The following is a 12,372-nucleotide window of genomic DNA, read 5'->3' as shown; positions in this document are numbered from 1 at the left end:
GACTTAATTGTGAACTCTTGTTTTTCCTTGACTGGTTTGCCACCATCATTTGAAGTTAACCTTTTCTCTACTTAGTTGAAAATTGTGCTTCAATGGATTAAAAGACAAAATTGCATTCCTTCTAATTAAATCTAAGAAAATCTCTAAGATATGTCTTGAAAAAACAAAAACACATGTGAATGTTAATTTTCCTAAACTATAATCAAGGATAATGAACCCTCCCTTTAACTATTCGTCCTCCTTTTCAGTCTGACAATAAATTCAGTATGTTATTTAAATTCTAACTTCAATTCTTTAGTTTTAACTTTACTTCTCATCAATCTTAATTTTTATTTTTTAATCTTTAAAACCTAGTTTTCATTTTGTAGCATTTTAAAATGAGAAAATTATATCTGCTTTTTGTAACAAAACCAATCAATATAGAATTGCATAAAATAAAAAATAAAAGCTGGGTGAGGTGGTTCACACCTGTAATCCCAACACTTTGGAAGATTGAAGTGAGAGGATCACTTGAGCCCAGGAGTTCAAAACCAGCCTGGGCAACATAGTGAGACACCTTCCCTACAAAAAAATTCTAAAAACCAGCCGGGTGTTGTGGCATGGGCTTGTGGTCCTAGCTACTCAAGGGACTGAGGTTCGAGAACTGCTTGGGTCCCAGGAGGTCGAGGCTGCAGTGAGCTGTGATCATGCCACTGCACTCCAGCCTGGGAGACCTGGGAGACAGAGTGAGACACTGTTTCAAAAAATAAAAAATAGAAAAAGATGAAAGCCCTTTTGCACTTCTCTTAATCCCAAACCACTTCCTAGAGGTAATTATTATAAAGTTTGGTAATGGAATGATTTTCTTGTTCTATATGGTTTACTCCATATGCAAACATACACATGCTTACATATATTCTCTTTTTATTTTTATTTTTTGAGACAGAGTCTTGCTCTGTCATCCAGGCTGGAGTGCAATGGAGTGATCTTAGCTCACTGCAACCTCTGCCTCCCAGGTTCAAGCATTTCTCCTGCCTCAGTCTCCTGGGTAGCTGGGACTACAGGCGCGTGCCACCACACCCAGCTAATTTTTTGTATTTTTAGTAGAGACGGGGTTTCATGGTATTAGCTAGGATGGTCTTGATCTTCTGATCTCATGATTTGCCCGCCTCAGCCTCCCAAAGTACTAGGATTACAGGTGTGAGCCACCGTGCCCGGCCCTTATATATATTCTCACAAGTTGCGTTTTAAAATTATTATATTATATGGGAGCAAAAATAAACATTATTAGTAAGAGAAAGACGAATTGTTAATGAATGATAGATAAACATCATATCATATCTCTCATGAGACACTTGAATATTTTTTAATTATGGCTATAGTAATGGATAACTTATTTTTCTTCTCCGTTTTGTGTTATAGTGCTTAAGTAAAATGTCTTTTTAACCTTTTACAAAAATATTTCATAGTCACATAAAAATTTGTTCAAATGGTAACAACTGATAATTTGTATTATTTTTCATTTTCAAAAAGACTGATATTAGGTATTTTGTGCTTAATATTTATGAGCTATTCAAGTGGACTCAAAATGTAAATGAAAAAATATAGCAGTAATAAGAGGAGTACAAATGAAAATTTCCTTAAATCGTATTAGCATTTTTAACGTGTAATTTATTGACTCTCTTTCTAAATAGACCATTCTGACATTATGCAATTTTAAGTATGGATCCAGTGCATTCTACCACAGCATTTTCTATAAAAGGACATAGAAATAATGTGGGCTCTGTGTTCTTGCCAGTTATGAACGAATTACATCCATTTGGCTTACGCCATATATGTAGTATCTCTTTAGGACTTATTCTATATGTATCAAAACATTAATTTTGAAGCAGTAAGCTACTGCAAGTGCTTGTGAATTCATAACATACTGGGTGCCTTGCAACCAAATATATATTCAGTTCCCAGCATTATTGGTGTTTCCAATTTCAATAACTATAATATTATCACCTTTGGATGTTTATGGCATCTTTCATCCGTGGATCTTAAAGGGCTTTACAAACATTAATTCACACAACATTCTCATGAGGTACAGAAATATCATTAACCCCATATTACAGATGAGGAAACAAGCCCAGAAAGGTTAATAATACGTGCACCACTTTCTACTTGTACGGTGCCTTTGATTCAGGAATTTCTGAGTACACTGGAAGCTTTATGATGCTGGTATAGGAGAAGAGAATAATACAACTTATAGATTAACTCACATCATACTTTTATCATATAGCATGCAGTTTCTAGAAATTGCCCCCATATTGTGGATTGATAATACAATATCTTATAGTCAAGTAGTTTTCTATTATAATTAGGAATCATGAATACAAACTTACCCTTAATTTTATTTCTAGTTTGAAGATGTGTGTGGATGATTGTACTACTTGTGCAACAGACTATATAAAATTGTGTCTTGTATTAAAAAAAGACACCTCAAAATTAAACACACAATGGCATGGTTACCAAGTTTGTTGCTGTATGCTTTTTAGGCATGAACAGTTAATCATTTATATTAAAAGCAGTAAATAAATAATTTAAATTTTACCATGTATTTTTATGGTTTTCATCTTCTTTTTTAATCTTTTCATGTCTAAACCAGTTTTAACCCTACAATGTAGAGTCCAGACCTCAAAACTCACATAGTTGCCCTAAGATTCACTATAGTTATAAAAACAAGGGACTTAGAGGTGAGTCACCCAAAGCCAGAGTTTTCTCTGTCACTGATTTCTCTTCCTAAAATCATTCAAGTTCAGGTTTTCAGTGGATCTTCATGTATCTTTCTCGTTCTCATTCTTTTCACTGTTGTAATTTACTAAGAAATCCTTTAGTATTTTCATGCTTTTGCTTGCCACCACCTTCTTAGAAAGATTGTTTATGGCTTCTGTGTCCTAAAGAGTTCAAGGTACTGTGCTGTGCACTGGGAATACAAGGGTCTACAAGATAGATTGACTTAAAGCAGCTTATAGTCTGGTGGAGATAGACATTGGACCAGAAATTATAATCGCATTAATTACATGACCATGCAAAATCTCTGTGAAACAAATCTATAAATGGTTAACCCGGAGGCTGGCAGCACAATTGTCACTTAAGAGGGAAGAAATGAACTTGTGAGTCTATTGTAGTAGCAGTTCAAGGGAAAACAAAATACCTTGATTACTTGATCATTGTTGATAGATCCTGAACACGATTGTTGGAGTAGAGACCAGCTAGGATGGGGACTTGTGCTTATTCATACAGGAAAGGCTTTATGTTCTGAGACTGGCTAAAGTATCTTGACATATCTCAGAAGTGCCTAAAATTTGCTTTTAAAGAAGTTGGCTGGGATGCTTGCATAAAAATTCAGGTAATTGATATGTCAGAAAGAAAGCTCATATAAGAGAATTTTTTTTTTTTTTTTTTTTTTTTTTTTGCTTTTCTGTTCCCTTCACTATGCATGCGTACTCATATATATCTCTCCCTGCTGATATAATTACTTCTGCTGCTGCACACCCTCTTCCTTCACCAGGGCTTTCTGGAAATCGCCTCTGTAAATCTTTATTTCATCTCTTCCTTCTTCAACCTGATCTCACAATGAGGAACTGGTGCTGAATGCTCTTGGACTTTTCTTTTTTTCTTTAAATAACTGGCTTACCTTCATCTCTGAGCAGGGAAAAACTGCTACTTTAGAAGAAAAGAAGTTTCCAAAAATGAGGTCATAAGCACCAATGCAATTTTGCCTCACACCAGCACACTTTACCTCAGTTGTGCACAAGCACACTTGAGGTGACATGTAGGTACACGTATGTTGAACAGAATACCGTTCACAGTATATTTTGTTGAGAGGTGGCAAGAACATCTCCACCGATGTACCTGAGATTTTTACAGATGGGTACAGAGGTTTTACATGTTATGCTTAATGGCCACAAATTAAGCCAAAAGCCATATTTATTTTTAAGGATAGCTCCTCAGTATTGGGCCGATATTATCAGTAGGCTGAGCTATTTTCAATGTGTTAGAAGTTAATCCTTGCTCTCCTTTACAAATATGTTAAGTAGGCAAAAGAAAGATTGATGAATAGGACTAAAGTCATACAGCTAGAGAGAGATGGAAACAAAAACAGATTCAGTTTGCACTGCTATTCTCTTTACAAATGGAACTCAATCCCAAAATATGGTTAAACATGCAGGCTTTCAAATCAGACAGACCTGAATTCAAACCCTATTGTAGATACTCACACATATGTAATTTATGTCAACTCTGACCTTCCATTTCTTCATCTTTAAAATAGAGTTAAAATTACTTTATATGGGAAATCAGAGGCTTAAAATATAAGTGCATGTGATAAATAAGCCCCAAGGAAGTTATCCTTACCATTTCTCTGTTATATGAAACATATACAGCAGGTATATGGAAATATCACTCTTATTCATCCGGTTACACCAGGGCTCTCAAAATGAATAGGATAAGTTCCAATCTGTAATTCCTAATCCAACTCACCAAAATGAAATGAATGACTGGGTCCTAAATAATCCTTTGTCACCATGTTTATTATTGATACATTAGTATATGGGATATTTGTAACTGATTTATATTATTTATTTTATTTTTTTGAGAGACAGTCTCAGTCTGTTACCTAGGGTGGAGTACAGTGGTGCAGTCTCAGCTCACTGCAACCTCTGCCTCCTGGGTTCAAGCGATTCTCCTGCCTCAGCCTTCTGAGTAGCTGGAACTACAGGCAGGTGCCACCACGCCCAGCTAATTTTTGTATTTTCAGTAGAGACGGGGTTTTACCATGTTGCCCAGGCTGGTCTCAAACTGCTGACTTCAGGTGATCCGCCCACCATGACCTCCCAAAGTGCTGGGAATACAGGCATGAGCCACAGCACCTGGCCTAGAGATATATTATTTATTGATCCAACCTAATGAAACCTGACATTCCATATTTAAATCATCTTATATTTTAGTTTTTATGAAATGTGAATTACTTACCCAAGGTCACACAGCTTGTCCATGGTAAAATGAAAAGAGTTTAGTTCTTATGACTTCTAATCTAGGGCCTTACCTACCAGATCACACAGCTTTTGAACACACTTAACAGATTTATCATTCCCTAAGCTTAAGAAAAACCTCACTAATATCATTAGAACATTCCAGGTCTTCTTTTCTGTATTCATTTATGTACATGGATAAGCTCATTCTTTTCAAATGCCAGGGATGTATTGCTCACTGGAGGAACTCCAGTACCCAGCGGTCTTTAATGTAAAAGGCAAACCTTTCCACTAATGAGCAGTTTGTCTAGTGTTCTTAACCTTATCAGCAGCTCCTCAAGTGATAAAGGCTTAACTATTATGCACCGAAAGGTGTTGATAATTCTCAATCTTCATGCAGAAAATGGCTCTTTTGTCACTTCTTATAGTCTACTGTTAAACTTAGCATACTGCTAACAAATTACCTTTCCTGTTCTGCAAAGCAGTCAGCTGGAAGTATTGGTGGGCCGGCAGCAGGTGGAGCCTCCTCCTGTCAGGACAAGAATGATACCTGCTGCTTAGTAGAAAAAGAACCATCTGCAGTTTAATGATGTAGACCTGTCCCAGGGAATAGACTGGGTTTAAAGACATGGTAGAGGGAAGAACACTTTTTTCAAAACAAGAAAAAGGAGGTTGACTATTAAAGATTGTACAAATAGAACTGAAGGCTGGAGGTTTTAGCAACCGAAACATTAGTGCATAATGACTAAAATTATTTTATTCCTTTGCTCCTGGAATTCCCTAAAGTACAGTGGGGTCTATAAAGCAGCCCAGAGCTCATAGAGCCTTTCCTCCATCAGCTTCTGGAATGAAGAATGCAGGACAACATTGTCTCCATGTTGCTGCAAGAGAAACAATAAAAGCTTGATCAGCTGAATGCTTAAATATGGCTGAATGTTTGATGAGATGAAGATGTAATTTTGTCTACGTTCCCTAAGGATCTGGATTAAATATGACTACAGGGCCTAATCAAATAGCTAGTCACTGAACAACGGTCCCAACTGCATTTTTCATTCTAGGCATGCCTTTCTTTCCCCCACTCCTCCAAGTACATTACTTATTCACTGGTTTGTCAGCAGTGTGCATTATTAGCGCTTGAGAGATAAAACTTTAAGTGTTGCTCCCAATTAGCACAACAGTGACCACGCACCATGCTCTGTGCTTAATGCCTGCTCTCAGAGAGGAGCTGGTTTTGAAGGTCTGAGGTGGAGGAGAAAAAAAAATGAAACAGCTTAAGCATTCATTTTGAGTGGAGAGACAGCTCCTATTAACATTTAACAGCATTTGTGCAACTTGGTGCGGAGGTTATGATGCAAATGAGGAGGAATTAAAAGTGGCCAGGGGTTTGTCATTGATGGATTGCAGTCTGGCGGTGTTCACACTTCTGCCGTGTCCATCAGAAGCGATTACTGTGTAATTAAACCTTATTTCTCTACTCTTCAGTGCATAATTACTTTGTGAATGTAACCATCATCTAAAAAAGCTACCAAAATGCTTTAGCATTTAGTCTAGCAGTCATTTCCCTAGCTTGTGTCAGATATAACCATCAGACAGTGCAAAAGAACTGTCACTTTTAATAAGAGGCAAAAAATTAAATGAAACAGTATGCTTATTACAGGAAAATTAGGCGTTCAAGTGGTAGAGTCCTTTTCTGCTATTTGCATAATTTATTCTTTTTTGTCCCTCACACCAGAAGCTTCAGGCAATTTTCTTCACATTTAAATAGATCGCACATTTAAGGCTACTTAAGGAAAATTATCACTTTGCATATTTTAATTGTTGTAAAGAAAGTGAATAGAAGAGGTCTGCAGCTTGGACTCTTGAGTCGGTCAGATGCTCAACTGTCTGATTCTGGAGCTCCCCACTGCTGCACTAGAGATAACCCTATAGTTCACAGCCATCCACTTGGATTTCATCAGCATGCAAATGCAGCTCCAAGCACTACAATAAGTGGATCTTTGATATTTACAAACTAGCCACTAATAACCAAAACGTAATTTGTTTGACATAACTTTAGATTCTCTTATCTCTGTGCCTTATTTTTTCTTTTTCAGAGAAAAACATAAGTCCTCTACATTTAGAAAAACTAAGACAGTCCACTCAAACAGTCATGTTCTACAGGTTCCAGAAATATGATTTGCTACAAAATTATGTCAGTCCCTTTATTCTGGCAAGCCAGGCAACATTTCAATTTCTTTTGTTTAATTTAGACTCACTTTTAAGCAAATAAAAAAAATTTAACAAAAAAACTCTTTCCCCCATAAGAATTATAGCAAGCCACTGGTGTTTCAAATGAATGATTCAGTTACCAAGGGAAGCATGTAACATTCAGTATGCTTGTGTTGTAATTCAAAAGGATGAGAGCAACAGTACAGGGCATTGCAGAGCAAACGCTGTAAATAGGCTAATGCCTGTACAAACTGTTAATTATGAAACTGGTGAAAAGTTAAAAGGAGATTCCAGTGAAAACTTTGATCAAAACATACTCTGCTTATTTATTGTACTTAAGTGGGTTAAAGAATCTCAGTGGTATAATTTGCTTAGTTTTCATTACCAATTAAAAAAAATTCCAAAGAGACAGAAAACTGAAGTCTTCATTTTGACAAGACAGCAATGCTTTAAAGTATATTCAAATGTGAATCTGATTAACTCAGCAACACTTTTATTTAATTACAAACAATTATATGTTCCCTTTGGCTACTGGTCATTTTCATTTACAATGCCATTGTCCTCCTCAAGTGCAAACTCTAAACACTAATGAATGTCTGAGGGCCTACAGTTAGCACACATTTGTAGACACTAAGCAAACATTTGTCTTTAAAAGTAAGTGAAGTAGGACTTAGTTTACAAAAACTATCAGTGTGCGGCAAAGCAACACAAAACAGCACATTGTAGAGACAGAAAAGGAGTTTAAGATATGAATTTGTAACTTAGAAAGGAATCTACTCATTTTGACGTATTTATTCTTTAAGCTTTGAAATGTAGTACAGCATTATTTAGAAAGGCAGTACAAGGTTTTTATTCCAACAGAACAATATTTTCTAAATGTATATTTTTGCTTATTTTTTACTTAAAATACTTAATGGAAAAAGTTGTGTAAATTCTGAAAAAGTTAAAAAAATTTCTGCTGACCTTTCATGATCCCTCCAACTCCCACCACGGTCAAAATGAAAACAACCACAACGGACCTCTCTAGTTAGTTGACTATATCAGAGAATCAAAGGCAGTGATGCAGATTTCTGAACATAATATCCTGTTTACCTTTAATATGGAATTGCTTTTTTAAAAGTTGCTTCCTTCTAGGAAATGGAAATAATAATGTACCTAACTCATGAGGAATACAGTGGGGAATAATTGCAAGTAAAGTTGGCACGCTGCCCCGCAGAGTATACCCAATAAATGTAGACTGTTTTCACTACAGAAAAAGGAAAAAAAATCAAACAACTATAAAAATTTGAATATCAGTCTGATAGGTCAAACTTGAAGTCCAAAAAATTCTGGAAACCCATACAGCATATTATGTCACTTTCATCCATACAGTATATTATGTCACTCTCATTTTTTTTTTTTTTTTGAGACGGAGTCTCGCTCTGTTGCCCAGGCTGGAGTACAGTGGTGCGATCTCGGCTCACTGCAACCTCTGCCTTCCGGGTTCACACGATTCTCCTGCCTCAGCCTCCTGAGTAGCTGGGACTACAGCACTTGCCACCACACCCGGCTAATTTTTATATATTTTTACTAGAGTTGGAGTTTCACTGTGTTAGCCAGGATGGTCTCGATCTCCTGAACTTATGATCTGCCTGCTTCAGCCTTCCAGAGTGCTGGGATTACAGGCATGAGCCACCATGCCCAGCTGTTACTCTCATCTTTTAAAGACAACTGTCACAGATTCTGAACAGTGCTTAACAGTAGTCTCCATGTTTACTCACTGTGACGCATATATTTGGTCAACTGAGACTTTAGACAAATGTGGTATCATGATTAACAAAATACAGTCTTCTGAGTCAGTAAAACTGAGTTAAAATTCTTACTTCGCCATTTACTATCTCTTCCATTTTGGATACATTGCTAAGCTTCAGCTTTCTCCTCTGCAAAATGAACATTTAATTGGCAGGGCTGTTGAAAAGATTCATTGAGATAAAGCACTTAACACTGTGCCAAGTTCCTGGTAAATGTCTGGAAATGATAACTATTGTTCTTATTACTATAAATATGGCGTTGTATAATCAGCTTTTTATATATCACATACCTGTGATGATTTAGAACTCACATTTTGCTTCAACGTCTTTCCTTAATAAGAATACTTTGAGTTGTGAAAGTTACATGCTTTTAAGCATTACTTCGTTATGTGTGTGTGTGTGTGTGTGTGTGTGTGTGTGTGTGTGAAGTTACAGTAGGAAGATCCATATTTACTAAAGTTTTCTTATAGTATAATCCATATTTTCAAGCATGGAATTTGTTGAAAAAATGTGGGCTTTGAATGAAGAGACCTTCCAAACAGGCTTTGTGTGAGAAATATGGCTGTTTATTCACCTGGGTGCAGGTGGGCTAAGGCTGAAAAGGGCATTAGGAAAGGGCAGTGGGATAGGAGTTGGTTTTATAGATTGGGTAGTTTTTTTGGGGGCAGGGGTGTTGCAGAGTGAGATCAGTTACAGTGTTGGGGGGTAGGGGGCAAGGGGTATACATGACCACAATTTCAGTTACAATGGCAGCGTTGGGTGAGAGGTATTTACAATATCATAAGAACAGTTAAGCTGGCAGGGTTGGGTGAGGGGCTTGTCAGGGAAGCAATCAGGGATGATGGCATATGCAGGCAGGAGGTGGGAGACATCAGCTGTGGCAAGCAGGACTTTAGACTTTCAGGCTCCAGGCTCGCATATGGAGACCTGACAGAATTTATCATTTATTAGACTCTGTTTTAAATATTAGCATCATCATGAGACATTATGTAATATTACCTATTTTTTTTCTTTTGAGACAGAGTTTCACTCTAGTCACCCAAGTTGGAGTGCAGCAGTGTGATCACTGCTCACTGTAGTCTCCACTCCCCAGGTTCAGGTGATCTTTTCACCTTAGCTTCCTGAGTATCTGGAACTACAGGCACATGCCACCACACCCAGCTAATTTTTGTATTTTTTGTAGAGATGGGATTTCGCCTTCTTGCCCAGGCTGATCTCAAACTCCTTGGTTCAAGTGATCTGCTCACTTCAGTCATTCAAAGTGTTGGGATTACAAGCATGAGTCACAGCACCTGGCTACCTATCTTCTTTTTATTGATTTATTAATTTTTATTTGACTTTCTGACATCAAAATAATTAGACTTTCATTTACTGAGACTGGACATCTATAAATAATAAAACATAACCTTAAAATTTTGGATCCCCAACTGAGCACATTTCAAAGCTTTACCATTCTGGTTTACCATTCCATGAAGTAAGAATTTTAACTGAGTAAGAATTTGAAATGGTAAATTGCAGGATTTACCATTTCAAGGACCTTAAAATTTTGTTCAAATATCACTGACATGTAATTAAACTCTTTGAAATTTTGTAGATAGGAGAGAGAGAATAGCTTGGAAGATCCCCATCAGAATTGCACTTACCAAAGCATTTGAAAGGGTATTTAATTTCAGCTACTGTTCCTGTTTTACTTGCCTCCCATGTTGTTGATTGTCACAATAAGCAGGCTCATGATATTGCTATTCTGAAGATATTATATATTTTTATGAGTTTGACTCATAAAATAAAAATATTGGACCAATTATGTAATAAAAATAAAACACCATTTACTCAATGATAAAGTCCACTTAGTTCTGTTCTATCTGACCTTCCTCACTCTGCCTCCCCCATTTCTTTCAACCTTCTTTAAAGTTCAAAACCTACTAGAACATCAGGAAGAGTAAATAAAATATAAAATGTCAGAAATGTGATTAATCCACCTGAATTGGTATCACTGATATATGTATTGGGTCATTTGAGATTTTACACAGTATAGGGTTAACTCATCCAACATTTTCAAGAATATTCCTACCTAATTGCATGCATTCTATCTTTTAGGAGGCCATTATCTTATCATCTAGACTTATTTATTAGAGGGAAATCATGTTTTCTAAAAATAAATGAAGTGGTACAGATTTAGATTCACCAACTTTACAAACCACAAGGTAGAGAACAGGTAATTGAAACTGTTCAGCATTGGTCAGGAAAGTAACCCACACTAGGTGATAATGTGAATCTGTCAAGAAGAGTTTAACCTTCCAATTTCCATGGTTAGAAAAGAAAAATTTGTCAGTTTGACTGTTGACTTGAATATCACTTACTTAAAATTAAAACAACTGTTACAGTAAGATATTGTTTCATTAATAATTTATAAGCAGGTTCAACTGTAAGTCAGTTAACTAGCATTCACCAGAATCTTTGTAGAGTAAAAATATGTTAACTTGTAAGAGTTGTTAAAAACAGTTTTCTAAGGCTCATGATAACCCAATGAACGCTTTATTACTTCCTATTTATAGAACTGTGTAGATAAAATACATTAAATTGAACTAAGAGAATATTTAGTTACCTAATATGACTTGTATATAGATGAAGTCTTAAATCTTTCTCTTGGCATAATTAGAATTATTTGGCCAAGTATCATGTGAAACGATTATATAATGAAGCATTTTACTATAACATGAATATAAACATCATTATGGTAACTTTATTAGCTGTGCTATAGTTTCATAATTATTTTTACTTGTTTTTTTTTTTTTTTTTTGCTAAAAATGGACTGAACTTGAAGAAAGGGTGAGGGAGAAAAAGAGGCTCTAAACTACGTAGGCATCATCGTTTTAGCTATCATTTTTATTCACTTTTTTGACACTTAGCAACATTCAGCAAAGATCTTTGTTTCAAATTGAGTTGCACAGCATTCAATGGCAAACTCAATTGGAAATCCAAAACCTTCTGCTTACCTAAATTGTCTAAGGCTAAGAGGGTATTTCTACCAATGATTTACAAGTAATTAAAATGATGGTTACAGTACTGCTTCCCTTTACTTTCACGTTTTAGGTGATAGTATAGCTAAGCCACTATTAACTCACTGACGGAAGGACCAAGATGACACAGCCCCAGGTATTTTCTTAAATTTCCCATGGAATTGGAGATCTGTTGGAAGAAAAGCTTTTCCACCCCTTTGCCAAAGGTCCCTAAACCAACAGCTTTGGCCTTATCTGTGAATGTGAGAGAAATGTAAATATATGAATCCTACTCTATCTATTGAATCAAGATCTCTAGGGGTGAGGCCCAGGAAACTTTGTTTTAACAAGCTCTCTAGGTAATTTTTATGCATGGTT

The sequence above is a fragment of the Aotus nancymaae genome, unplaced genomic scaffold (assembly GCF_030222135.1).
Source record: "Aotus nancymaae isolate 86718 unplaced genomic scaffold, 86718_ANA_hifiasm-v0.15.2.pri h1tg000029l, whole genome shotgun sequence".
In the NCBI taxonomy this organism is placed as follows: Eukaryota; Metazoa; Chordata; class Mammalia; order Primates; family Aotidae; genus Aotus; species Aotus nancymaae.
Note: the sequence above shows the minus strand (reverse complement) of the source record.